We start from the raw sequence: 26567 nt of genomic DNA, 5'->3' as shown, positions 1-26567 counted from the left end.
GTAATGTGAGTGTTTGCATAGTCAACTCGGCTTCTTCTTGCTCCTTCTCTATTTATTTCAACCCTTGTGGTTTTTCTATTGTTCCTTTGAGGAAACATTCAGCTTTACTAGATGACTTTTCTGTTTAAAGTCTGGTCCAAAGAGATTTTGCTATTTTACAAAGCCTATTCATCTTGGCTTTCATTTTGTTATTAGTTTTCCTATTTTCATTTCCTCCATATTTTGCTTAAGTATTCTAAATTCCACACTAAGAACTTCCTGTTTTTCCATTGAGTTTTAACCTTTTACAAGGAAATTTAGCTTTTAAAAAGTTCTTAAGCTGGGGTTGTGAACTCCCTGAGACTGTGCAAACTTCTGTGTAAGTGAACTTAAGACACATTCTTCAGCTGAAAAGGTCTAATGCTCATCAGAGTTCAAAGTTATCACCCATAAAGCTTTCAGAACTGTGGTCCCCTCACCACAATACTGCTGATAATTTGTGAACTGCTCCTTCCTTCTCCCACAAAAGGTAAGGGCTATGGCTTTTCTTCATGATTGTGTCTTGACTTTTGGCTCAATTCTGTATGTAGGCTGGGAAGGTGATCAGTAGAAGGGAGCTCAGACTGTCTTGAGTCAGTGGTCCCCAAAGAACCAACTTCTCGGCAGGACACAGTCTTTAAAGACTCCCCTGATACTTGTGGGCCCCCATCAGGATGCAATCCCTCTCTTCCACCATGCTTTAATCTGAGAAGTAGCACCCACTCTGTGTCCGTACTTCCTCCTCTCCCCTTTGGGATGTCAGTGACGTATTGTGTATGTTGTCTTCCCCTGTCCTTTGCTCATGCAGAACTCTAGCTCTCTCTTAATTCTTTTACTTAAATATGTACATTTGTATTGAACTTAGATGTACAAAAGCCACATCAGCAGTGACCTCTTGTTTTTTCTTCTTTATGTTGCAATTTTTTTTTTTACACAAATGATGTCATTATGTTTGGGTGATGCTCTATGCAAAAGCAAGCATTTTCAGTCCCTCCTGTGTGTGTGTCAGGCTGCCAGCACTGAGACCCCCTCTTCCTTCCTCACTATTTACCCACCCTAATAGGCATCTTTTACCCCAGCCATCACTGGCAGAATAGATGGGCTGAGATGTGGGCTGAGGCATGCAATCTTTTCCAAGGCTGGATCCAGGTGGAGAGCATTGCCACAAACTTTCCATGAAGGAGTAAACCATGCTAAGTTTCAAACACAACAGACCACTCATAAGCACCAAGTTTTAGGATCAGAGGTGAGATGGAAGTCAATATTACAACCCTAAGTGTTCAGAAGCAGACAGAGAAGGAATCAAAGCATTAGGAACAGAGTATAATGGACCAGAACTGTTGAGATGTATGGCTAGAATAGGCTGGATTAAAAAGTAAGAGGCAAGAATGAAAAGGCCTGTGATTCTTCCATATAATCTAAGGTTTCCTCTGCATCATTCCTGAGGGTGAGTGATTTGCTAATATATACTCTGTGTGAGTGCATGTGCCCATGTGTAGTGACGTAGCTAGGAATGAGATTAATATATGCATCTTGCTGGCCAATATCATTGGGCCAACAAATCAAACATAAACTGATCTTTACTGATTAAATATTATGGAAACACATTCCTTAAAAATGCACCTTTTTGTAACCTCAGTCCTTCAGAGATAACCACTGTTAACAGATTGGAGTCTATTTGTCCAGATTCTTTCTGTGCATATGTTAAAATAAATGTAATGTGCCTGTACCCACGCACATGCATTTCATACAGAAATGAGCCTATCCATAATCCTGTTCTGTAGCTTGTTTACTCAGTTACCAAGCATCTCAAGTACCATCATTTTAAAAATAAATCTTGAAAATAGAATATATGAATATTGCCTGAAAACTGTACTAAAGAGACCCGGATCTGATTAGAGCTCAAAAGAAATACCAGGGAGAAATTAAAAAGACACTAATGATAAGTCTTGGATCACTTATTAGAATCAATTATTTCATTTTTCAAAAAGTAAAACTAAGGCTGGTACAGGATTAGAGATAATCCGAACTTGATAACTGCAATGATAGCCAGCTGCCAACTGGTGACTCACGATGTTGCTTTGAAGTCCACTTGTGTTACAGTCCAGAGGGGTTCCATTTGTGTGTTATTTTTAAGTGTTTAACAGAGTTCAATTAGAGCAGAAAGTATGAGAGAGGGTGGAATAAATACTAGACTAAAAGCTGAAGTTCTACTAAGTTCAATGGTACATGCTTAAAATTTTGCTATTGTTGCCCTTGAAATCTAATCTTTAAAACTAGTTGTGATTATGAAAATATTCACATTTTATGAGATTAGTTTAACAGATTATACTGGGGCCATCGAGGTTGAGACCATGTGGGTAAAAATTAAAGAATTGAAATCTCTATCTCCTATCTGCCAGCCAGGTACTCTTTTTGGTTAAACATTTATTGTTTTGAAATAATTACAAATTTACCCCCCAAAAGTTGCAGAAATAGTACAAATGTGTACCCATTAACCAGTCTTCTCTGATGGTAACTAGCATCTTACATAGCAACCATATATTATCAAGGGACTTCCCTGGAGGTCCAGTCACTAGGATTTTGCCTTCCAATGCAGGAGGTGCAGGTTTGATCACTGGTTATGGAGTTAAGATCGTACATGGCTTGTGGTCAAAAAACCAAAACATAAAATAAAAACAATATTGTAACAAATTCAGTAAAGACTTTAAAAAATTATCCACATACAAAACTTTAATAAAAAAATGAAAACACACAATACATTAGCAAAACCAGGAAACTGACATTAGAACAATACAACTAACTAGACTACAGATGTTACTGATATTTCACCAACCTTGGAATGTAATCATTATTTTCTTGGGGAGGTGTACGTATATGACATTTTATTCCATATACAGATTTGTATAACCAAATACGTTGCATAACGTATATGACATTTTATTCCATGTACAGATTTGTATAACCAAGTACGTTGCATAACGTATATGACATTTTATTCCATGTACAGATTTGTATAACCATGTACGTTGCATAACGTATATGACATTTTATTCCATATACAGATTTGTATAACCAAATACGTTGCATAACGTATATGACATTTTATTCCATGTACAGATTTGTATAACCAAGTACGTTGCATAACGTATATGACATTTTATTCCATGTACAGATTTGTATAACCATGTACGTTGCATAACGTATATGACATTTTATTCCATGTACAGATTTGTATAACCATGTACGTTGCATAACGTATATGACATTTTATTCCATGTACAGATTTGTATAACCATGTACGTTGCATAACGTATATGACATTTTATTCCATGTACAGATTTGTATAACCATGTATGTTGCATAACGTATATGACATTTTATTCCATGTACAGATTTGTATAACCATGTACGTTGCATAACGTATATGACATTTTATTCCATGTACAGATTTGTATAACCATATACGTTGCATAACGTATATGACATTTTATTCCATATACAGATTTGTATAACCATATACGTTGCATAACGTATATGACATTTTATTCCATATACAGATTTGTATAACCACCACAGCAATCAAGGTACAGTATTGCTTTGTTATGCTAGGGAACTCCTAGTGTTACCTCTGTCTAGTCATACCTTTCCTTCCTTCTAGAAATGCTGGCAACCCTGATCGATTCTCCATTTCTATAATATTCCCTTTCCACCATCCCTTACTCCCTTGCAGTCAGTATCTTTGGGGGCAGACTTTCTCTGAAATGCCCATCTGGTCCTTTTCAGTCTTCCCCCTTTGAGGCATATAGTTCTTTGATCCAATCAACAGAAAGGTCCCCGGTTATCAGTGACTGATACTGAAAGGAGTAAAGTAAGCTGTGTTTAATCTAATGCCAATGAGAACCCGACTTAACTCATTTCATCCATTTATTTCTGAGGATGCTGCAATTAATTACCACTAAAGTAATGCTCAAAATTCTCCAAGCCAGGCTTCAGCAATACATGAACCGTGAACTTCCAGATGTTCATGCTGGTTTTAGAAAAGGCAGAGGAATCAGAGATCAAATTGCCAATATCCACTGGATCATGGAAAAAGCAAGAGAGTTCCAGAAAATCATATATTTCTGCTTTATTGACTATGCCAAAGCCTTTGACTGTGCGGATCACAATAAACTGTGGAAAATTCTGAAAGAGGTGGGAATACCAGACCACCTGACCTGCCTCTTGAGAAATCTGTATGCAGGTCAGGAAGCAACAGTTAGAACTAGACATGGAACAACAGACTGGTTCCAAATAGGAAAAGGAGTACGTCAAGGCTGTATACTGTCACACTGCTTATTTAACTTCTATGCAGAGTACATCATGAGAAATGCTGGGCTGGAAGAAGCACAAGTTGGAATCAAGATTGCCGGGAGAAATATCAATAACCTCAGATACGCAGATGACACCACCCTTATGGCAGAAAGGGAAGAGGAACTAAAAAGCCTCTTGATGAAGGGGAAAGAGGAGAGTGAAAAAGTTGGCTTAAAGCTCAACATTCAGAAAACGAAGATCATGGCATCTGGTCCCATCACTTCATGGGAAATAGATGGGGAAACAGTGGAAACAGTGTCAGACTTCATTTTGGGGGGCTCCAAAAATCACTGCAGATGGTGATTGTAGCCATGAAATTAAAAGATGCTTACTCCTTGGAAGGAAAATTATGACCAACCTAGATAGCATATTCAAAAGCAGAGATATTACTTTGCCAACAAAGGTCCATCTAGTCAAAGCTATGGTTTTTGCAGTGGTCATGTATGGATGTGAGAGTTGGACTGTGAAGAAAGCTGAGCAATTAAGAATTGATGCTTTTGAACTGTGGTGTTGGAGAAGACTCTTGAGAGTCCCTTGGACTGCAAGGAGATCCAATCAGTCCATTCTAAAGGAGATCAGCCCTGGGTGTTCTTTGGAAGGACTGATGCTGAAGCTGAAACTCCAATACTTTGGCCACCTCATGTGAAGAGTTGACTCATTGGAAAAGACTCTGATGCTGGGAGGGATTGGGGGCAGAAGGAGAAGGGGACAACAGAGGATGAGATGGCTGGATGGCACCACTGACTCGTTAGACATGAGTTTGGGTGAACTCCGGGAGTTGGTGATGGACAGGGAGGCCTAGCGTGCTGCAATTCACGGGGTTGCAGAGAGTCGGACATGACTGAGCGACTGAACTGAACTGAACTGAACTGAGGTGGCTTAAACAACAGAAAACAATAGAAAGTTACTGTCTCCTTGCCTAACTTCTGGTAATTCCTTAGCTTATGCATCATAACTCTGATCTTCACCTGATGTTCTCCCTATGGGTGTCTTCATGTCATTTTTCCTTTGTATGTATTTCTCTGTGTCTAAAACTCCCCTTTTTATAAGGACACCAATCATTTTGAATTAGGGTCCTCTCTAATCCAATTTCCACCACTGGAGGAAGCTAGCTGATGGTCATATAAGCTCTCTCTGCAATATTTTTGTGAATTTATAATTATTTCAAAATAATACATGTTTAACCTAAAAGAGAGCTTGACTGGGAGAAAGGAAATAGAGATTTCAATTATTTAATTTCTACTAACAAGGTCTCAATTTTTTACCTAAATGGCCCCAGTATAGTCATCTGTTAAACTAATCCCATAAAATGTGGATATTTTCATAACCACTGCTAGTTTTAACTTGACCTCATTTTAACTTGATTACCTCTGTAAAAATTTTATCTCCAAATAAGGTTGAATTCTCAGATATTAAAGGTTAAGACTTTTTTTTGTGGGACCACAATTCGGCCCATAACAATCAGCATTCAAGAATCATGACCAGGATATTCTGGCAAACAGAGTACAAGGAAAATAAATTAGACACGATAGTAGAAAAGTGGGGGACTGTGGAAGAGAATGCTTCCTGATTTATTAAATTAATAAATTCGGAATCTTCAGAATCTGATCTGAAAAGAGATGCTCCAAAAGGCAGACATAGCAGTCTTGACTTGGACCCTTAATTATCACCTTCTGCCTAGTAGTGACTCTACATGATAACTCCAGGAAGCCAGTGCTCTATTGGTCAGATCTCTGTCCCAAATCTGAATGTAGTTAAAGAACACTCAGAGCAGCCTTTATATATACCAAAGGGAAAAGGAAAGAAATAAATCCAGAAGTTTACCAAAGAAAAAAGAAAGTGAAAGCTGCTTAGTTGTGTCTGACTCTTTGTGATCCCATGGATAGTCCATGGGATTCTCCAGGCCAGAATACTGGTATGGGTAGCCGTTCCCTTCTCCAGGGGATCTTCCCAACCCAGGAATCGAAGCAGGGTCTCCTGCATTGCAGGCAGATTCTTTACCAGCTGAGCTACCAGAGAAGTTTACAGATAACGGTTAAATGCTGCATGTTTTTAAAAGAACAACTTTCAGATCCTATGCATCTGTGTCTTTTGCAACAGAAACAAGTATGCTAAGAGGACTGCAGAGAGGTGATCCTTCTTACTTGTATATGACCATGAAGGTGTCATGATGTCTAGGTGATGGCTTCCAGATGATCTGCTCTGCAGTCTGTCTTAAGATGTTTTTATGAACTGAATGTTTGTGCTGCTCCTTCCCAAAATTCATATGTTGAAGCTCTAACTCCCAATATGGCTGTATTTGGAGTGCTAAGTCACTTCAGTTGTGTCCGACTCTCTGAGACTCAGTGGACTATAGCCTGCCAGACTCCATGGAATCCTCCAGGCAAGAATACCAGAGTGATCGCCATGCTCTCCTCCAGGGGATCTTCTCAACCCTAGTATTGAACCTGCATCTCTTATGTCTCCTGCATCAGCAGACAGGTTCTTTACCACTAGAGCCACATGGGAAGGCTGTGTATTTGGAGACCAGGTCTCAAAGGCAGTAATTAAGGTTAAACAAGGTGTTCCCAACATAGTTTAGTCATGTCTGATTCTTTGTGACCCATGGACTGTATAGTCCACCAGCCTCCTTTATCCATGGCAGGATTGGCACAGTTTCTCTGGTGCTCATCTCCTAGCCTCTCTCTATCTGGAGGTGCCATCCTCACAGCCTTTACCTGGGAACTCCCACCCATATGTTGATACCTGCATGGAGAAATCCAGGAAAGGTCCCCTCCCTACAGTTCACTTCGATTCTATCTAAGTTCTTGTTTCTGTTAGGAGAGAGACACCTCTTTCCAATTAACTTTGAGACTGATCTCACCCTTCCAGTGAGTGGTCCCCTCCCTAGAAGAGGTCCAAGAAAATGAGAGTTCTTGATGTTTAGTTGGTCAGTCGTGTCCGACTCTGCGGCCTCATGGAGAATACTGGAGTGAGTAGCCTATCCCTTCTCCAGGGGTTCTTCCTGACCCAGGAATTGAGCCAGGGTCTCCTGCATTCCAGGAGGATGCTTTACCAGCTGAGCTACCTTTACCTCTACAGTAAATGTAAACCCTACCCAGAAAAGCTTGAATGCCTGAAATAAAAATGGAAGGCCTGGTTTTCCAATAGGATGACCCAACTTTCTGTTTCTTTGTTTAAGCTAATGCGTTCTAAGTTAGAATAATTGCTGGACTATAGACCAATAGATCATAGATTTCTAAGAGATGCCACATCATTTGGGACGTTATCTAGAGGCAATAGTCAATGAAGATTGGAGAACTTTTAAAATAATTTTTTTAAAACAAGTTTTGAATATGGGAGATTGCTTTTGTAGTTTCTGTTTCCCGGTGTTTTCTAACTTTGCATGTTTCCCTTTTGCTAGATTTAAAATAAAACAAAATATTAAATAATACCAAAAATAAAAACTAGAAGTATAAGCTAAAGAGTTTTTTTTTTTAAAAATCACACTTCTAAAAGGCATTAAGTGGAAGAAGGGGATGGCAAATAAAACTTACTGATCATATCATCTAAAATTTACCAACTTCTCATTTTGACACAAGCACTGTTCTAAGCATTTTGTGTGATATGCTTGTTTCATCATATAATCAGGAAATCTTAAAAATAGGAGGTAGTATGAAAAAATGTATAACATTTTAAGAGTTTTACAGAAAAGTGGGTTTTGTGTGCAAAGTAGGTGGCTGAGAGTATCACATAGATATAAAATTGGGGAAGAATAAAGACTTATAGAACATTTAGAGGATAATGTAAATTCATTTGAACAACCCTCAGATGCAGGAAATTTAATAGAAAATGTGAACATAAAGATAACATTTTTAGCTCTTTTGATGCACTGGGTCTCAGAATAGGGAAGGTTATGAAATGGAAAACTTGTGAACCTTGATACAATCAGAAAAAATAACAGCTCTTTTAGGAGATTAGAGAAATAAAGGCTTTTTGAGGAATGCCAGAGATTCAGGGGTATGTCCCTGAGACTGGGATCCCTAACTGAGGTTGTCTCACCCTGCAGGTCACGCTGTTCTAATTCAGCCTGGTGAGCTGCCAGAGATATCATGTGCAAGGACAGCTGTCTGTTAGGTGAGGGGATGGGTGTGTTTTATAACTTCTATCAATTTTTTAGAAAGCTTTTTAATGTGAACTGATATAGACTTATAGGGAGATGTCAAAAAATGTAGAGAAGTCCCATGTTTCCTTCATCCAGTTTTCTCCAATGTTAGCATCTTTAGGGTGGTATGGTATCAAAAACTGACATTAGCAGAATATAGTGAGCTAGACAACAGATTGCATTTAGATTTAACCAGTTTTACATGCACTTTTTTGGGGGGTTGACATTTGCAAATTGAAAATACTCAATACTGAGTTCCTCAAATCTTCATGTGCAATGTCTCCAATACTTGCCTGCTCTCCAGCCCTCTGCCCTCCTTCCCTCATTCTCTATTTCCCTCCTTGGCTTCCATCCCTCCACATGAGAACCAATTTAGTACCAGGCACTGTGCTCTGTGTTAAAAAGATTGGTGAAGGCAGACAGTCCTGGCAGGTCCTTCCTTCTTTGCCCCCATCCCCCATTACTCTGTCCCCACTAGCCCCCTCCCCCATCCTCATTCAGAATTTTACTAGGATTTCTGATGGGTTTTCCATCCTTTTGTCTCCTGCAACCTGGTCATTCTTACATACAGATCCAGATGAATCCTCCTAAAACAATTCTTATCTATTGCTTCTTTTTCTAAAGTACTACAACTCTTCATCACCAACAGAATTAGTATACTGCAAATTTGAAAGTCACTAAGAGTAAATCTTAAAAGTTATCATCACAAGAAAAAGAAAATTTTGTAACTATGTGTGGTGACAGATGTTAACCAGACTAATTTTAGTGATCATTTCCCTATATACATAATATATATATCAAATCATTATGTTGTACACCTGAAGTTGAAACATATAATGTATAAGTCAACTTCACCTCAATAAAAATGCTAAAAAATAAAAATAAATCTAAGAATCTTGAAATCATTTAGACTATATTCTCTGACAACTAATTAAGAAATATATATAAAAAAAAATTTTTTTTTTAAAGTGAAAGCCATTCAGTCATGTCTGGCTTTTTGTGACCCCATGGCCTATACAGTCCATGGAATTCTCCAGGTCAGAATACTGGAGTGGGTAGTTTTTCCCTTCTCCAAGGAGTCTTCCCAACTGAGGGATCACCCAGGTCTCCTGCATTGCAGGCAGATTCTTTACCAGCTGAACCACAAGGAAAGCCCATTAAAAAAAAAAAAAACAGAATTAGCTAGTACAGTATGTGTTCAGTCGTCATTATGGAACTTACCTTCTAGGCTAACTCTACAAAATGCTATTTTTGATCCTCCCTGCATGTTTTTCCCTCCTGTAACTGTAGACAGTATATTAAAAGACAGAGATGTCACTTTGTCAACAAAGGTCTGTCTAGTCAAAGCTATGGCTTTTCCAGTATTCACAAATGAATGTGAGAGTTGGAACATAAAGAAGGCTGAGAACTGAAGAATTGATGCTTTTGAACTGTGGTGTTGGAGAACACTCTTGAGAGTCCTTTGGACTGCAAGGAGATCAAACCAGTCAATCCTAAAGGAAATCAACCCTGAATATTCATTGGAAGGACTGATGCTGAAGCTGAAGCTCCAATATTTTGGCCACCTGATGGGAAGAACCAACTCATTGGAGAAGACCCTGATGCTGGGAAAAGTTAAGGGGAAGTGGACAACGAGGCAACAGAGGATAAGATGGTTGGATGGCATCACTAACTCAATGGACATGAGTTTGAGCAAACTCTGGGAGATAGTAAAGGATAGGGGAGGCTGGCGTACTGCAGTGTATGGAGTTGCAAAGAGTTGGACACAACTTAGTGACTGAAAAACAGCAATAACAAATTGTAACCCTCTTGAATGACACCTCTTCCATGAAATTTCTCCAAGCAGATGCAACTTTTCCTTTCTTTCAGTGCTCCCCCGCCAAGTATTCTGTTTATTTTCTCTAACTTGTTTGGTGTCACATGGTTATACTCTCCTCCTTCAGGATGGAGCTTCAACATCAAACTTTTTTCAGTTTTTCATTAATCTCTAGAGAAGAAACATAGATTTGTGGGGCTTCCCTGGTAGCTCAGATGGTGAAGAATCTGCCCGCAGTTTGAGAGACCCAGGTTCCATCCCTGGGTCAGGAAGATCCCCTGGTGAAGGAAATGGCAATCCACTCCAGTATTCGGAACCTGACAGGCTACAGTCCATGGGGTTGCAGAGTTGAACATGACTGAGTGACTTCACTCTTTCTAGAGAAGAAACATAGTTTTGTGGTCAACATGTTACTGAGTCCAACCTCGTACTTCTCATCCCATGACAGGCCAGTAAACCGAGAGAGACAAGTTGTTGGGGTAAGGAATAGTGAGTGATTTTATTCGGAAAGCCAGAAGACCAAGAAGGTGGTCTAATGACTCAAGGAACCATACTTGAGTCATTGAGTTTCAGTACTAGTTTCTTTTATAGAACATGATATGGGGGAAGTAGGGAGGCAAAGTAAAAAAGGTGATACATTCGGAGGGGGTATGTTAATTTCTTTCTTCCTGCAGGCATTCCTAAGTGAGCCTGGTCAGGGTCTTTCCTATTAGCTGAACAAAGGCATTTTAGCTTAACTAATTCAGAGATAGGAGGCAGGGTTCCCAGTGATGGGCCATTATAGGCAACATTTCTTTAGTGATTAACTTCTAGCAAAAGCAATAGAATATAAAGGTTAGATTAAAAAGTAAAGACACCGATCCAATATGGAGTTAGATTTGTTGTTCCCTATTATTAATAGAAAGACAGATCTTCACAACTCCCCCTCTTCTCAGCCTCTGCCACTTGTTATCTTTGTGACCTATAGCCCTACAAGGAGGCTGCTGTGAGCTCCAAGTCTTTTGGAGCTGATATGCCTATGTCCTGGGGCCTGGCACAGGAAATATTTGTAAAAGTAAATCTTCAAGGGTGGATAAAACTTTCTAAACACAGAAGAAATAGGTTTTATAAATATGACTGTCTTTCAATGAATTAGAGATGCTCAGTTAATGATCTTTCTTAACACCCTAAAACCAGTCTGAACCAGTCAAGTTCAGAATCCTCTGAGATTAGAGTCATTTTGAGAATGTTGTTACCACTAACTCTTGACAACACATGCTGCGAGTCACAAGGTCAGGGTATGGGGCAGAAACTCCCAATTCCTTCTCACCGCACACTTTGTTTCTAAGGGTCTGAAATAGCTGCACTGCTCAGATTCCCTTCCTGCCTCCTCTCCCCTCTATTGTTGTTGTTCAGTCCCTAAGTCGTGTCCAATTCTTTGCAACCCCTTGGACTGCAGCATGCCAAATATCTCCTGGAGTTTGCTCAAATTCACGTTCACTGAGGCGGTGATGGCACCCAACAACCTCATCCTCTGGCACCCCCTTCTCCTCCTGCCCTCCATCTTTCCCAGCATCAGGGTCTTTTCTCTCCTCCATACGTCTGGATATTTTAGTTGTGTGGAATCAGATGAGGGCTACGCTTCCACTCCTTTCTTGTTTGGAAGTAACTGGTGGAGCCAATTCTTTATTGTTTCTAATTCAAGAAAGACTTGGCTTATGATTTGCATAGCTGTCACCTGATTTGCATATTGCACACAAATCTTTCTTTTATTACCCTGAAAAACTGAGTTGAATCTATACATATTTTGATCTCTTTAAGGGTATACCAGGCCCCCCTTTTCTCAGGATTGAATGGTTATTGAGGACACAAGCACTTCTCTGTATTTTAAACCAAATGAGTTAACTGCATGTCCACCTTCTTACTCCAAGGGTTTGCTTATTTCGTAAGGAGTGTGCCAGGTCTCCAATTCGGCTGGCTGGAGCCCTCTGCAAAGATGGCAATCATTCCAGGACTTGGAAGCCAAATATTATGTGGCTAGCCTCCAGCAATCTGGAAAACAGTTTAGAGGTTACTTTCGAGGCTGATAAAGGCATTCTGCAAGAAGGCCAAGATCATGCAATCTGACCTTTTGCAAACTTATGGGCCTTGTGTCAGAAAAGTCTGCCTAAAAGTGAATGTTCAAGTGCCCTGATATTTTCTGAGGAATCTTTCTAATGAGTAATAATGATAATAATGAGATAGGAATAACAACTACTGCAAACCAAGGGCTCATCTTGCCCCAGACCTTATACTAACAACTTCATATTGTTTCTCCTGGAAATGCTCACAGTATCTCTATGTTAGTCCTATTTTTATAAATGAGGAGCCCATGCCTAAAAACTTTAAATCACAAGAGTCCTGAGGGGATGAGTTAGGATTTAAATCTAAGTTTCTCTAAAAGCCATGTCTTAATTGTCCTGATGGTAAGTATTACAATTTCTCAAATACTTAAAATAGGACTCCAAATTAATTAAATTATTTCATTTTTATTTGCTTTTCTTTCTTAGTCATGCTATTATGGGGAAAATATCAAATTTATTGAGCATCTACTATGAGTCAGGTTCTGTGATAAACACTGCCATTCATTTTATCTCATTTACTCTGAACAGTCACACTTGTAGATGGGTGTTGTTATATCCAGGCTTAAAGAAATGAAAACAGATGATCAGAGAGGCCAAGTAACCTGCCGGTGGTTATAAAGCCAGTATGACATGGAGCTAAGATGGGGGCTCTTTCTGCAAACAACACAGTAGTGACTTCCTGGGAGAATCTTTAAAGGGAATGCATGTGTCCATTAAAATTCAAACCTTACTCGGGGCTTCCCTGTCAGTCCAGTGGTTAAGACTTTACCTTCTGATCTGGGAACTAAAATCCCACATGCCTTGTGGCCAAAAAACCAAAACATAAAACAGCAGCAATACTGTGACAAATTTAAAGACTTTAAAAATGGTCCACATGAAAAAAAAAAACTAAAAACAAACAAACAGAAACTCAAAACTCTATGGACACTGAATTTTAAAAATTCACACTCCAGCTTCTTTTCCTCAGCATTGATTGGCTTGGTGGTTTTAATATATTATCCCCAATAATTTCTTGGGGTATGCTTTGGAGCTAGGAAGCATGGTCAAGGACAGACATTTTTCACTGATGCCTGATTTATTTTTTTAAGTTACCAGATTATTGTTATTTATAAGACGATGTATTATACCTTTTGCTTCGTGACTAAAACTTCATAACATTCTTAGAAATATGTGGGTTGGTAACTACAAATTTAAAATCTGTACAGCATGAAATTTTTGTAGGTTAAAAAAAAATATCTAACTTTTATTCTGAAAAGAGACAAAAAATAGATTGGGGGGATTTTTAAGCACCCTAAGGAATGATGAGAAGTTTGGAATCTGTGTGGCTTTATCTTGAACTAATGTGTAGCTTCTATGTAAAACTTAACATGTCCTTTGAAGAGCCTGGTAGAAGAAGTGAGGATATTTGTTAATTCCCTGATACCTAGTGAGATGTCGTGTACACATCTGACACTCGGCAAACGATGGACTCTTAGGCTTTTTCCCTTACTCAAGCCAACACTGCTAATCCACTGTTGCTTTTCAGTCACTCAGTCGCATCCCACTCTTTGCGACCCCATGGACTGCAGCACACCAGTCTTCTCTGTCCTTCACTATCTCCCAGAGTTTGCCCAATCTCATGTCTGTTGAGTTGGTGATGCCATCCAACCATCTCATCCTTGGTAGCCCCTTCTCCACTGCCCCTCAACTTTCCCCAGCACCAGGGTCTTTTCCACTGAGTCAGCTCTTCGCATCAGATAGCCAAAGTTTTGGAGCTTCAGGTTCAGCATCAATCCTTCCAATGAATATTCAGGGTTGATTTCCTTAAAGATTGACTGGTTTGATCTTGCTAATCCATGCATTATAATAATGGCTTTGACTCTGTGGATCACAACAAAATTGTGGAAAATTCTTAAAGAGATGGAAATACCAGACTACCTTACCTGCCTCCTGAGAAGTCTGTATGCAGGTCAGGAAGCAACAGTTAGAACTGAACATGGAACAGCAGACTGGTTCCAAATCGGGAAAGGAGTACATCAAGGCTGTGTATTGTCACCCTGCTTATTTAACTTATATGCAGAGTACATCATGAGAAATGCTGGGCTGGATGAAGCACAGGCTGGAATCAAGATTGCTGGGAGAAATATCAATAACCTTAGATATGCAGATGACACCACCCTTATGGCAGAAAGCCAAGAAGAACTGAAGAGCCTCTTGATGAAAGTGAAAGAGGGGAGTGAAAAAGTTGGCTTAAAACTCAACATTCAGAAAACAAAGGTCATGGCATCCAGTCCCATCATTTCATGGCAAATAGATGGGGAAACAATGGAAACAGTGACAGACTTTATTTTCTTGGGTTCCAAAGTCACTGCAAGTGGTGACTGCAGCCATGAAATTAAAAGACGCTTGCTCCTTGGAAGAAAAGCTATGACCTACCTAGACAGCATATATTAAAAAGCAGAGATGTTGCTTTGCCAACAAAGGTCCATCTAGTCAAGGCTATGGTTTTTCCAGTAGTCATGTATGGATGTGAGAGTTGGACCGAAAAGAAAGCTGAATGCCAAAGAATTGATGCTTTTGAACTGTGGTGTTGGAGAGGACTCTTCAGGATCCCTTGAACAGCAAGGAGATCAAACCAGTCAATCCTAAAGGAAATCAGCCCTGAATATACTCAGTGGAAGCTGAAGCTCCAATACTTTAACCACCTGACACGAAGAGCTGACTCATTTGAAAAGACCCTGATACTGGGAAAGATTGAAGGTGGGAAGAGAAGGGGATGACAGAGGATGAGATGATTGGATGGCATTACCGACTCAATGGACATGACTTTGATTAAACTCCGGGAGTTGGTGATGGACAGGGAGGCCTGGTGTGCTGCAGTCCATGGGGTTGCAAAGAGTCAGACACGACTGAGCAACTGAACTGAACTGAACTGATAGTAATGGTTATATTCAGCTATAGCAATGAAATGAAATTTCAGCTATAGCAAATGAACCCAAATTCCCCAAGATACTACATGGTGAGAGATGGTTCCTCCTTTCAATATTGCAGCTAAAGTTAAAGGGGTTCCACTCTAGGAGAATTTCTTGAAGTATGGCTCAGGAATGTGTGTTAAAAATGCAGACTCCTCGACCCCACATAAGTCTCTGCTGTGGGAGGGTCCCTCAGGTGATTTTTATGCATTATGGTATTTAAGACCTTATCTTCCAGTCTTCCACACTAACTACTCATGTCTATCTTCATTCCTCACCTTAATCCCACAAAAAGGAAAGCCTTAATTGCATGAACTGAACTGAACCTATCTTTTCATCATGTTCAGTTTCATTGTAATCCTTTATGTGTTAATAGTCAGCTTCTGATTTTCTCTGCAAAGGTGGCATTCTCTGTCCATGGAATTCTCCAGGCAACAATACTGGAATTCCATTCTCCAGGGGATCTTCCCAGGCCAGGGATCCAACCGTAGTATCCTGCATTGCATATAGATTCTTTACCATCTGAGCCACCAGGGAAGCCCAAAGATGGTTTAAGGATGCCTAAATGCACAGACAATTCAACAAATATAATTCAGTTAACACATTTGATCTTCACACACACTAAAGCTTTTATAATTTCTAATACAGTAGGTAACAAATTTGAAATAGTGATTTATCTTTTTTTTTTTTTTTACTTTTTGGCCATGCCCTGTGGCATGCTGAATCATAGTTCCCTGACCAGGGATTGAACACACGATCACTGCAGCAGAAGCATGGAGTCTTAACCATTGGGTTGCTGGGGAAGTCCCCGGATTTATCATCCTTTTAAAGACATTCTTCTGATGCTGATGATCAACAACAGAGGAAAATGTAGGCGTTCAAATGAGAGGAAAAATAGGATGCTTTGTGTGTGTGTGTGTGTGTGTGTGTGTGTGTGTGTGTCCTGCCACAGTGGTGTTAGTTAGGAATACTGCATTGGATGTAATTGGGCAGGAACCCAGTCTGCATTCCTCTGTCCACAGTAATTTTTTTTTCCCCCCTGTGTGAAAGAAAATACAGGAGATTGCTTTGGGCGCACTTTATAATTTCTGAGACTCTTTCCCCTGGAGATAATAGGTGTTGACCTGAGCACTTTCCTGCTGGATGAATCAAAATGATGTGCATAAAAAGAGAATTATTAAGCCTGAAAGTGATACAGAGCCTTTCCCAGCCTCTGTGGGAGTGTAGCTGGCTCTCTTTTTTCTGCATTTGCTGGTAGAAATAGGGTGGGGCGTGATTGGAAGGCCAAGCTGTACTCTGCAGTTAAGCCCACAGTTAATATGAGCATGAACGGTCAACTTCTCCCCAATGTAGGAAAGCTGAACTTCAGTTGTTAAAGTCAGCCAGACCCACAGAACGCTGATTTACTGCTCAGCTGAACAGACACTACACTGCTTCCTAATTAAAGCCCAGGGATCTGTTTCTGTCATGAAGCAGTGTTTTACTGTCCAGTCACTTCCTCTCTTTCCCTCCTCAAAAACCCCAAGCCAAACCAAACCCAAACAACCCCTGCCCCCAACCCAGAACTCCCGAAATAGATACCTCAGCATGTTATAATAATAGAATACCCTTGCTAATAGGGGTGTTCAGAAGAAACAGTCCCATTTCCTAAATGCTATATGGTTGCCAAAATATATTTTTCTTTCTAAGAATAACTGAGAAGGCGCTTTCATGACTTAACAAGTGAGGTGAGAAAAGTCACACGTTTCTGCCCAAATCTTGTTTCAAGTGGGTGACAACATTTCAGATGGCTATTCTTTCATGAAAGAGTGTCTATAAGTCAATAAGTTGGTCAGTCATGGAGTGTTAGAATGCCTCTCAGTCGCCCATAAAAACACCCAACCCACCTCCTGGGCCTCCCTTAACTGTCTTTGTTTTATATTTGGGTTTTTTTCTGTTTTGCTTTTTACTGAATTATTTTATTTCTACAATGCTTATCATAGTAGAAGCTCACCGACCTGAGCTTGATTCAACCAAAGAAACAGTTGTATATTCCAACACTAGAGAATTGTCTTGATAGACAGTGGCATTTTTCTAAGGGATGTTCAGGGGTGATTCTACCTATATATTGTTTTTGATTTATATCTAAATCAAAACTATTCTAAAACTATATTCTAAAACTTAACTCATTTGTCAGATGTTGCAGTCATTTGGTTTTCAAACCCTCTTGTTATAGTTGACAAGGATCTTTCGCCCTTGTAGTTCTTGGCACATACTTTGTATTAAATGATTTGAAACATGGAGCTGCTTGAGGTTTCATGTTAATTGCTTTCACTCAAGTTCTGCCTGCACTCCTGAGTCCTAACAATCCAATAGTGTTAGTGTTACTCACTCAGCCGTGTGCGAGTCTTTGCGACCCCATGGACTGTAGTCCACCAGGCTCCTCAGTCCATGGAATTCTCTATGCAAGAATACTGGAGTGGGTAGCCATCCCCTTCTCCAGGGGATCTTCCCAACCCAAGGATTGAACTCAAGTCTCCTACACTGCAGGCAGATTCTTTACCATCTGAGCCACCAGGGAAGCCCAGAATCACCTAGACATTAAAAAAAATTTTTTTTTTAATTAAAAAAACAATGCCTGAAGTCACTCTCAGATCAATTGATGGACTGTCTGGGATTAGGGTCCAGTAATCTGTATATTCATGATTCTGCTGCCTAGTGAATATGGAGAACATTTTCTGTATAATTATAAGAATTTGATGCTTTGGGGGCCATACTTAAGGCTTTTTCCTTGCTAACTTCTGACATGTGTCACCAGGCGCCACTTTGAGGACTTGGGATTAAGCCCACTTCTACTGGAAAAGCTCATATAGCTTTTGGATAGTGATAATCTTAAAAAGGGTTTCATGCTACTAAGTTCTTGAAATATTTTAATCAAAGGCACATTCAGAGGGTGTGAGAATGAAGTATACCATAAAAGGGGTCCAGGATTTCAGGTCAGGAGTTTGGAAGTGACGATTGGTGCCAGGAGAAGAGATCAGATTTAATGTAGATACATGGTTTAAGTTTTAAAAGGCTTTTAAGGAGAGATGAATTTACAGCCCTGGTTTCTATTTGTCTCCCTTCTATAAAGTTGATGAGGGTAGTATTAATTTGTCTTAAAATCTCCTGCACTTACAGCAATGCCTGGTGCAGAACAGGCAGTAGATAAATATTGGGTGAAGTGTTTCACTCCTGGGAAAAGACTGAGGTTCAGTCCTGGACTACAGACTTCTTTGATTCGACACTCCAATATAGCACATGTTTTCTTCATATTCAAGGGTAATGTGACAATTCTCAAAGCAATAGACCCCTGTTATAATTTATACTTTCACACAATAGGAACTAGTGCCAGGTGTGCAGCAGAAATGAAAATGAAAGAATTCAAGTTGTTCATCTGTTTTAAGTTTTAGATTTGTCAAGATTTGCTGGCTATATGAAGCAGGGCAGACAACTTCAGTCAACTTTATTCTCATCTGGTTCATAATTCTTTATTCATGTTTGCTTGGTTGATGGAGCAAGATATGGTTCCTGACCTCAAGGGCTGTCTCCTGTAAACAAAAGTCAATAAACACGAAGGATTTTAAAGATAGTTTTCTATTCAAAATTAGGAGAGGGGGATTGTTTGTGTATAAATAAAGGTTTTTATATAAAAAGATTTCAAGATCTTATAACACATAAAAATACCTTGGAGAGTAAAATATCATGACAAATTTAGCTTGAAACCTGTAGTTTCTCTTATTAAAGTGCCTAAATTCTCACATTCCCTGTGAAGAATGTGGCTATGACTCAGTGAAAGTCAAGAATATTAATTGGGCCATATAGTTTTTTTTAATGTGGTATCTATTGGGGCAAACACTAGCCCCACACTTCTTTCTGTGTCTCTTTCATCTCTCACCCTTTGTTTCCTTTGAGTATATTTTTCTTCCTAGGATATGGAAAGGCAAATCTCACTTTTTCTTTGGCTCCCTTCTTCAGTCTGTCTTTGGTCTCTCAGATCCTCAGGCACTAGTAGAGTTGAGTAGCCTTTCCCTGGGTTGGAGGCTGTGTCTCTCACTTGTTCCTGTACTTACTTCCTCCTGGAAGTCACCAGCATGCTCTGCCCTGAGCTTTCTTCCCATCACAGCATCAATAGTCAAGATGCAAGCACCGGCTCTACACAAAGACAAAAAATAGGCTTTTCTGCTTTCCTTATTTTGAGGTGGATTGTGGGCAACAGCAACTCATGGCATCCGTAGCCTTCCTTATGAATATTCTATATATGGGTTAGGGGCCAAGCATCCAGCTAGGAAAGTACTTTTGCTGGCCATGTTCCTTGATGCTTAACTACTCACCAGAGGCTCTCATAGGAAGAGTGGCTGAGCTAGGATAGAATGTGGGTATTATTGGGAACTCTGACTGAATCTCATTGTAATATGTCTTTAACATTCTCCAGTCTATGAGAAAATCTAAGTTTTAAAACAGATGAATACATTTTATTGAAGCCCAATACAGTGAGACATTATAGGAAATACTGTGGACATGAATACATTAATATGATACATATTTATAAACCAAATCAAAATTTCCATTTTCCTTTCATGTAAAACTTATGTTAAAGTTTAAGGTAAAAGTAAAGCTTCTTATTTCACCTTTCATACATTTGGTATTTTGCTTCTCTTTAATAACACAATTCCATCCAAGTAGTGGGATCAAGGAAAATGAAATTTCTGTTAATATTGAGAGGTATTCTCAAGTAGACTGAAATTTGTGTTAATATCAAGTAAACAGAAATTTATATTAATATTGAGAGGTAGTCTGGGAACAAATATTAGACTTGTTTTAATTCATTAATCAGTTTCAGAACAAGGATGGAAAAATAAGAAACGATGTGGAAAGATGCCAGGGTTGTTAAGGCAACTCAAGTGAGGTTGTAGTAGGATACTTACTGAGTGTTGATGAGTCACAGCATTTAGAAATGGATATTTTTGATTCAGAGAGAGATTTTTTTTCTTCTCTGTACTCACTCCTCATTCAAGATCTTGGTTGTCGTCATTGGAAACTGCTTCCAGAGAACAGGCATGAAGCTGGATTAAGAAGTGTATTATGTGCATAAACTAAATGAAGACGTTCTTTTGCCATACCAACCAAAGTTGTCAATGTCAAGGAAATAACATCAGCAAATAGGAGAGATTTGCATGATGATTTCTTAGACAAAGCTTAGTTAAAGAGTAACTTTTCAGTGATTCTATTTTTAAACTGAAGAGATTCTTTCAACTGTTTTAAGTAATACTGCTTCTTGGGGGTGGGGAAAAAAGAAAACAAAACAACCACAATCTCTAAGTATCTTTCTTAAACTCTACAACCTTGCTTTCCAGAACCTACAATTTTTTCACTTTATTATTATTATTTAGAAAACTTTTGGATTTACAGTAAAATTGAGAGAGCGGTATAGAGATTTTCCACATAACGCCTGCTCCCAACTTGCATAGCTTCCCACATTACCAATATCATTCACCAAAATGGTACATTTTTTTTTTTTTTTAACCAAGGATGAACCTACATTGCCACATCATGCTGCTGCTAAGTCTCTTCAGTCATGTCTGACTCTGTGCGACCCCATAGACGGTAGCCCACGAGGCTCCCCCGTTCCTGGGATTCTCCAGGCAAGAACACTGGAGTGGGTTGCCATTTCCTTCTCCACATCATAATCACCCAAAATCCATAGTTTACCTTTGGTTCACACTTGGTGTTGTATATACTATGGTTTGGACATATATATGATAATGTAATCAACCTGTCATTATAATGTTAATTCATGATAATAATGTTGTCACTGCCCTAAAAATTCTCTGTGCTCTGCCTGTTCATCTTTACTACTCCCACCCCTACAGACCACTGATCCTTTTACTCTCTCCATAGTTTCATCTTTCCCAGGATGTCACATAGTTTGAATTACGAAGCCTTTTCACATTGGCTTCTTTCACTACTAATATACCTGAGTTTCTGCCATGATCTTTCATAATTTGATAGTTCATTTCTTTTCAGTGCTGAATAATAATCTTCTGTCTGGGTGTGCCACAGTTTATTTATTCACCCACTGAAGGACATCTCACTTGCTTTTAAGTTGTGACAATTATGAATAAAGTTAAGATAAACATCCGTACAGGTTCTGTGTGGGTATAAGTGTTCAGCTCCTTTGGATAAAAACCAGGGAGTATGTTAGCTAGATTGTATAGTAAGGGTATGTATCGTTTTGAGAAACTGCCAAACTGTTTTCCAAATTGTACCATTAAGCATTCCTGCCAGCAATGTCAAAATTTCCTATTGCCAGGACTTGGTGTTGTCAATACTTTGAATTTTGGCTATTCTAATAGGTGTGCAGCAAGATCTCATTGTTTTAATTTGCATTTCCCATATTGGCCACCTGATGCAAAGAGCTGACTTATTTGAAAAGACCTTGATGTTGGGAAAGACTGAGAGCGGGAGGAGAAGGGGACGACAGAGGATGAGATGGTTAGATGGCATCACCTACTCAATGGACATGAGTTTGGGTAAACTCTGGGAGTTGGTGATGGACAGGGAAGCCTGGCATGCTGTGGTTCATGGGGTCGCAAAGAGTCGGACACGACTGAGTGACTGAACTGACTTACTGATGGCATAAGATATGGAGCATCTTTCATGTGCTTAGTTGCCATGTGTATATACTCTTTGATGGAGTATCTTTTAAGGACTTTGACCTACTTTTTGATCAGGTTGTTTGTTTTCTCATTCTTGAGTTTTAAGAGTTCTTTGTATACTTTAGATAATAGTCTTTTATCAGATGAAGCTTTTACAAATATTTTCTCCAAGTCTGTGCTTATTTCTAATCCTCTTGATACTAGCTTTTGAAGAGCAGAAGTTTTTAATTTTAATGAAGCATGATTTATCAATTATTTATTTCATGGATCATGTCTTTGGTGGTGTATCTAAAAAGGGATCACTATATATCGCTCTCCTTGAGAATGGAGGAACTATACCCAAGTTCCTCTAGGTTTTCTCCTATGTTATTTTCTAAGAATTTTATAGTTTTGTGTTTTACATTTAAGTTTACGATCCATTTGGAGCTAATTTTTGTGAAGGGTGAAAGGACTGTGTCTAGATTCTTTTTTTTGGTATGTATATGCCCAGTAATTCCAGCATCATTTGTACAAAAGGCTATCTTTGCTCCACTGCTTTCCCTTTTCTTCTTTGTCAAAGATCAGTTGACTATATTTGTATGGGTCTGTTTCTTGGTTCTCTACTCTCTTCTGTTTTCTTTTACCAACCACTCTTCTACCAATACCAACCCTTCTTGGTTGCTTTAGCTTTATAGTGAGTCTTGACATTGGGTAGGTCAGTCCTCCAAATTTTTTCTTGTCCTTCAATCTTGGGTTGACTATTCTGGGTCTTTTGCTTCTCCATATAAACTTTAGAATCAGTTTGTCAATATTCACAAAATAGCTTTCTGGGATTTTTATTGGTATTGCATTGAATATACAGATAAATTTCAGAAAACTGATACCTTGATGCTATTGAATTTTCCTATCTATGAACATGGACTATTTCTTCATTCATTCTATTTAATTTTCCACTGATTTTATTCATTAAAGTTTTGCATTTCATGCATTAATGATTTCATGCATTAAAGTTTTCTTACATATTGTGTTAGATTGAGATACTTAAGTATTTTATTTATATTTAAGTATTGTGTTTTTTATTTCTAATTCTACTGGTTCATTAGAATATAAGAAAGCAATTGACTTTTGTATATCAGCCTTGTATCCTGTTGCTGTTCAGTTGCTAAATAGTGTCTGACTCTTTGCGATCCCATGAACTGCAGCATGAGTTTCCCTGCAGCTCAGTGGTAAAAAATCTGCCTGCTGTCCAGGAGCTGCAGGAGATGTGGCTTTGATCCCTGGGTTGGGAAGATCCCCTGGAGAAGGGAATGGCTACCCACTCTAGTATTCTTGACTGGTGTATTCCATGGACAGAGGGGAGCCTGGGGGGCTACAGTTCATAGGTTCTGAAGCGACTTAGCATACTCAAGCACACAGGAACTGCAGCATGCCAGGTTTCCCTATCCTTCACCATCTCCCAGAGTTTGCTCAAACTCATGTCCATTGTGTTAGTGATGCCATCCAACCATCTCATCCTCTGTAGTCCCCTTCTGTAGCCTTGCTTTATTCACTTATTAGTTCCAGAAATTTTTGTCAGTTCTTTCAGATTGTTTACAAAAACGATTATATCATCTGTGATAAAAGACAGTTTTATGTCTTCCTTCTCCCATCTGCATACCTTTTTTTTGTTGTTGTTCCTTAATTGTATTAGCAAGGACTTCCAATACAGTGCTGAAAAGGAGTGTTAAGTGAGAATATCCATTCTTTGTACTTGATCTTAGTGTGAAAGCTTCAAGTTTCTCAATATTAAATGTGACATTAGCTCTAGGGTTTTTGTGGATAGTCTTTATCAAGTTGAGAAAGTTCCCTTCTGTTCCTAGTTAACTGAAAGTTTTTATTATGAATGGGTGTTGGATTTTTCAAACATTTTTCTGCTTATTTTGAAATGTCATTTAAAAAAAATATATTGATGTGATGGATTACTTTAATTGATTTTTGAATATTGAGCCAACCTTGCATACCTGGGATATATCCTTCTTGGTTTTGGTATATTATTTACTCATCTATTTGTTATTTGACAGCTTCTACAATTTTGTCTCCTTTTTTTGCAATTTTTTTTAAAGACATGTTCAGATATATCTTGCCCTAATTTCAGTGATGTTTCAGTGGCTCAGGCTATAAAAACCACCAAAAGTTATCGGTGAAGATTTGCCTACTATATTCGTTGAAGGTAGCACAGTTGTGACTACTAAAAACCCACAAAAAAGATGAAAAACATTAAGTTGTATTAATAAATTGTGTTTGATATTATTGAGGACAAGAAACAAAAAGTACTTCTAAACAGATGATCACTAGGCAATTTAGTTTTTTATCATCATACTTGCATCTGACACAGAATATCTTAAGAAGACATTCTTCAGCACAGAAAAGAATGGTGCATATAAAATGAACCATTTGTGTACTATTGTTACATTGCTTTTCTTCCAAGAAGTTTATGTAGTTTCAGTGATATGAGGTTATTTTCTTTTGTGAATCTTATTACTCTTTAAAAGAAGTTATTTTGTCTAAGAGGTCTGAAAGCTAGATAAATGATGTGTCCACAAAACACCTACTTACTTCTCAGAGGAATGAATTCCCTTGAAGCATAAGATTTTTCTCATATGATCCATTTTGTGTGTGAGAATTACTAAAGTTGATTTCAAGATAATCTCAATAATCTATTTTTAGTCCTGGATAAAATGTGTATTCCCATTGCAAAATCAAGATCTGCTGCTTATTATGTTAATGTGATATTTACAAAAGCCATTACCATGGTTACCTGCCCAAAGTCCCTCAAAGCCTTAAGACTTGGTCAATGAAACATTAAACTCAAACACATGCAACTTTTAATTTTTTAAGAAGTTTTCTTAAATAATAAATAAAGGGCTCAAGGAGAAAAATTTTGGCCATATACATGTAGCAAATGTATTAATTGCAGGAAGAGATTCAAATAACTATAATTGACTTCTAGATATTTAGTAACTAGATGTCTAGATGTTTGGTGACTGACAGTCTTTAATCCAGACATTTCCTTCATAATTCTTTTATAACTAACACTAGTTGAGCAAAAACTTCCACTTTCTATCCAGAAATTCTTTCCTTTGTGGTAATATTGGTATTATATTCTGAAGCCTGAGTTTTGTTCAGTATCCTAGGTTGTCAAACTTTGCAGTAATTTGGGGATCTTACATAGAACAATTAGCTTCCCAGGTGGCTCAGTGGTAAAAAATCCACCTGCCAAAGATGGAGGTGCAAGAGACGTGGGTTCAATCCCTGGATCAGGAAGATCTCTTGGAGTAGGCAATGGCAACCCCCTCCAGCATTCTTGCCTGGAAAATTCCATGGACAGAGAAGCCTGGAGGGCTACAGTCCGTGGGGTCACAAAGAGTCAGACACAACTGAGTGACTAACACTTTGACTTTCACCCATTAAACAGGTACTTATGAGGCAACTGCTATGTGCTATGTATAGACATTCAGCAGTAAAAAACACACAATTTTTTTCTCTGTCATGAAGAGGAGAAATGAGCATTAAATACTAATTTTACAGTTAGTATTTTAATTACAGTTCTTATAAGCTAAGATCAATGAGTAAAGACTCAAGTGCATTATATGAAAGAGCATATATTATAGAGAACTGGTCTTGTTGGGAGATAAGAATTTACTTCATGAAAAAAATTTCAGCTGAGATATAGAGGATACACAGGCATAAGGAGAGGGATGAGAAGACAGAGGAAATAAAATGCATGAGAATTCTGAGTATAAATGAGCCTGGCTTTGCAAAGGAACCAGGAAAAGGGTGTGGTTGGAGAGAGAGGACCTAGGATATGATGAGCAGAATGAGGCTGGTGGACAGTGGGCTAGATAATGCAGGAGTCTGTGAGCTGTTTTAATGATTTGGGGAAATACTAAAAAATTTTAGAGTTTTAAGTCACAAAGTAAGTAATGTGATGGGAATGTTGAGATAGAGCCATTCTTTTTTAAACCAAAGTATAGCTGACTTACACTATTATATTAGTTTCAGTTATACCACATAGTAATTAAATGTTTATATAGATTATGTTCTATATGAAGTTATGATAAAATATTGACTATATATTCTGTGCTTTACAGTTTATGCTTGCAACTTATTTAGTTTTGTTTTTCAAAAATGTTTATTGAAATATAGTTGATTTACAGTGTTGTGTTAGTTTCAGTTGTAAAGCAAAGTGATTCAATTATACATTATACATACATACATATATATATATATATTCTTTTTTACATTATCTTCCAGTATAGGTCATTATAAGATATTGAGTATATGCTCAATATCTTGTAACTTATTTATTTTATACTATAATTTATACCTCTTAATCCCCTTTATTTTGGGGGGCTCCAAAATCACTGCAGATTGTGACTGCAGCCATGAAATTAAAAGATGCTTACTCCTTGGAAGGAAAGTTATGACCAACCTAGACAGCATATTAAAAAGCAGAGACATTACTTTGCCAACAAAGGTCCGTCTAGT

The 26567-nt window shown here is 38.5% G+C and overlaps 1 long non-coding RNA gene across 1 annotated transcript in view; it reads left to right on the top strand.

The window, feature by feature from the left end:
• The first annotated feature begins 350 nt into the window (after window positions 1–350).
• Window positions 351–26567, top strand: part of LOC139177550 (uncharacterized) — a 77552-nt gene continuing 51335 nt past the window's right edge. Inside the window, exon 1 of the long non-coding RNA XR_011562001.1 lies at window positions 351–508. This is a non-coding gene — a long non-coding RNA (uncharacterized lncRNA). The remainder of the gene's footprint in view (window positions 509–26567) is intronic.

This window comes from Bos indicus, chromosome 2 (genome assembly GCF_029378745.1).
Source record: "Bos indicus isolate NIAB-ARS_2022 breed Sahiwal x Tharparkar chromosome 2, NIAB-ARS_B.indTharparkar_mat_pri_1.0, whole genome shotgun sequence".
Classification (NCBI taxonomy): Eukaryota; Metazoa; Chordata; class Mammalia; order Artiodactyla; family Bovidae; genus Bos; species Bos indicus.
This window is presented reverse-complemented; position numbering and strand designations above follow the sequence as displayed.